The sequence below is a fragment of the Oratosquilla oratoria genome, chromosome 28 (genome assembly GCF_046742065.1).
Source record: "Oratosquilla oratoria isolate Oo_2021 chromosome 28, ASM4674206v1, whole genome shotgun sequence".
Taxonomy (NCBI): domain Eukaryota; kingdom Metazoa; phylum Arthropoda; class Malacostraca; order Stomatopoda; family Squillidae; genus Oratosquilla; species Oratosquilla oratoria.
In genome coordinates, this window is record NC_134804.1 from 7598652 (window position 1) to 7602342 (window position 3691).

Genomic DNA, 3691 nt, shown 5'->3' on the forward strand with positions numbered 1-3691 from the left:
TATCTTCCAAAACACACCCGAGTATGTAATATGGAGGCCTGCTGACCGGAATCTCAATTTGATAGATTTAATGAAATTGAACTTCATGAAAAAAAATACATCAAAGATTGGCATGTTCCTCTAACTTAACTGTAATTTTTTTTTTCAAGTAAGTAAATCACACGCATCTGGCAACTGTGATACCTCTCGCTAATACATGCAGCAAACATAGCTTGTCTCGTTTGTGTATCTGTGCGGAAATATATCTGGCTGTTAATGTTAGGTAAGACGAACTTAGGTATACACAACGATTAAAAAGACGAAAGAGACCCTTCTGATATCTATTGATCTCCCGTAGTAACTAAATTCCAGTAGAGAGAAAAAAATAGTGCTTCACTGTAAAATGTACCCTTGACCTCCGTAGAAACTTTATTTTATATTAGTGCTATTTGACTGTGACCCACCATAAAAATTACTTACTGTAGCTTCACCAGTCGCTATGACAAAAAAATTCGGTACTTACTAATAACTAAGTATCATTTTCAAGTATCGTATTTTTCTCTTCTTAAGCACAGTTCAAGTCGTGTTTTAAAATATTTCTGGACCATCGATACATAATCCCAGACGCAGCTTAGAGTTATATACGATACCTTATTTCCTGTCGAGGAAACCCCTAAGCAGAAGTCTTTAATTCGGAAAGGTTTTCTGAGCGCCAGAAAAATCAAAACACAATCGTTGAAATAATATAGGCTATTTCAACTGTGGGTATAATCTCCCTCGACTAGTATAATTACTGTGACCGAAGCAGTAAATGAAAAATTTGTCATAAAGTGACTTGTGAGGTCCAAGGTTTGGTGAATATTCACTAGGAAGTGAAATACTAATCTTAATTCAAAACCCCAAATTACCCATTTCACTTACAAGATGAAATTTTCCCACGAGAAATTCATGAACAACCCCACTGCTTCATAATTAGAAGGAGAAGTTACTAAAGACGAGTGGATACGCATTGTCCAATAATATCAGATAAAAGTTTCTTCCAAACTCCTAAAACATAAACCTAGAGCAGAGGTAATTAAGGTTCTTCCTGAGCAAGAAGTGTTACACGTATATGCATACCCCTTAATCCCTCAAGCCATTATTGATAAATACGAGGAAGATGAAGAAGTGAAGCCACTTCCCTCATTTGGTGCAATTTCAAAAGTTAGATTAAATAGATCAGTGGTTAACCTAGAAATAGAAAAAATAGAAATGGAGAAAATAGAACTAGAAAGAGAGAAAATAAGACATGAAAGTGAGGAGAAAGGGCTTGATTACATACGTAAAATAGAATTAATAAGCCGTGAAAAATAGGTCAAAGTTTTGTTCCAGTTACGTACAGAAATCAGTACAGTCCCAAATTTCAGAAAGTCAGATCCAGAATGCTTTTTCAGGCAATTTGAAATAACCGAACATTGGGAATGGTCTGAGGAAGAGTGGGTATGGCTTATCCAAACTAAACTAACTGGTACAGCCGCTAGAATATTCAATATTATTAGGGAATATTTCTCCTACCGTTAGTAAAAGAAAGTATATTAAAGGCGTATCACATCACCCCTGAAGCTTACAGACTAAAGTTAAAATTTTTAGTTAAGTCTCCCCGTGACACTCACATTGAGTTTGCTTCTGAAAAGTTAAAGCTTTTTAAGTAATGGTTGTCCTCAAAGGGGATAGAATCGTATAACCAACTCATTGAGTTTATGGTATACGAAGAGTGTAAGAGGCATATTCCATTCCCTATAATGCTTTACTTAAATGATAAGGACGTCTCAAATTATAACGAGGCGGCCTTACTGGCTCATCAGTACGCAGTAGTACACAAAATGGGTACGCAACGGGAAAACTAAACGTACATTCATCAGTAGGTAACACTTGACACTACTCTGGGAAGGTCCAAACTTTTGACGAGTCTTCAGTAAAGCTAGGTGGTGGAACAAAATCCCAAATTCCTCCTAAATCCATGTCACACATTGTAACTCAGCCACCAGGATCTCCTGAGGATCTCTTTAAATATTTCAAGTCCTCTGATGAAGATACCATGACCAAAGAAGGTCCATTCTTCCCAATAACTATTTTGAGAGACACTGGAGATGCTCAATTAATTTTCTTTAAAGATGCCCTATCTGGAGTTGAAAAGAGGAGTATTGGAGAGAAAGTAAAAATCAGTGATTTGTCTGCTGTCCAGTCCGCAAGTCTAGCTGAAATATTCCTTAAATGTAATCTTATAAATAAGGAAGTAACAGTTGACCTCAGAGAAAAGTCAATGCCAATTTCTGAAGTTGAGCTCATCCCAGATAATGACTTTGCAAGTTCATTGGTAGTATCTCTATTAGATATAGTCAAAACCCCTTGTGACAAAAGTCCTACAGTTGTAGAAGATACCATACATTCTGATTTTTCCCCTATGTGCAGTACCTCGATCCTAATCAGTTCCCTTATATGAAAATACACCTGATATATTTTTTATCTATCTACATAAATCATGTCACCTTCTAGCCTCATCAAAGCTCAACAATCCGACTCTATTTTAAATAATTTCTATAGATTAGCAGAATATTCTAAGGATAAAGTAGACAAATCCCCTGAATTTTATTATCAACAAGGTATTTTCATGAGATGCACAAAGTCCCCTTTACAATTCTGACACTTGGGCAAATCATCGAAATAGCTCATGATGTTTCAGATGGTCATGTGGGAGTTTGTAAGACCTATAACAAAATTTTAGAAAATTTCTTTTGGCCCAATCTAAAAAAGAACATTAAAGCATGTGTTCAAACCTGCCATGTTTGTCAGCTCGCTAAAGCCCCTTTATTTCACATCCCTGTGTCAGGGAACCCTTTTGATAGAATTATCATAGACATAGTGGGGCCATTGCAATAGATAAACAAATAAATAAATAAATAAATGAATAAATAAATAAATAAATAAATAAATAAATAAATAAATAAATAAATAAATAAATAAATAAATAAATAAATAAATAAATAAATAAATAAATAAATAAATAAATAAATAAATAAATAAATAATTAAATAAATAAACAAACAAACAAACAAACAAACAAATAAATGAATAAGTAAATCTAAGTATAAAAAAAATATAAAAATCAAATCAAATCTGTCTAAATTTCCTCGGTTACGGTGGTGTTTTGGTAACACCCCGTGACGTAACGGAAACGGGGACAACTGATTGGCCGAGGGTGGTGACGTTATGGCAACGGAGATAACTGATTGGCAGAGAGTGGTGACGTCACGGCAATGCAGACGACTGATTGGCCGAGAACGATGAGGGTTGAGAGGCGTTCATGCGGCATTACTTCTCAGGATAAAAGAAGTTCGTTAAAAACTGTACAAAGTCTGATCACAGGAACTTATAGATGCATTTCTCTTTCAAAATGATTCTGAAATGACCTCAGTGGTGACGATGCTTGGGGGACACTTTTGTAAGGCTGACTGACTATACAATATCAACTACCGATACGATGCCAAGAGACAAAACGGCGAAGAAGTGTAGACTACATTATATCGAAATGTATAATTTTTAACGACAGGCCATGGGTCCCCTTGAATTCGTGAGATGGCTTCTTTGGGGGCCCCCGTAGCTCCTCTGGGGGCTCCTGCGGCTCCTCTGCTGGCCCCCGAGGCTCCTCTGGTGGACCCCGCGGCTTCTCTGG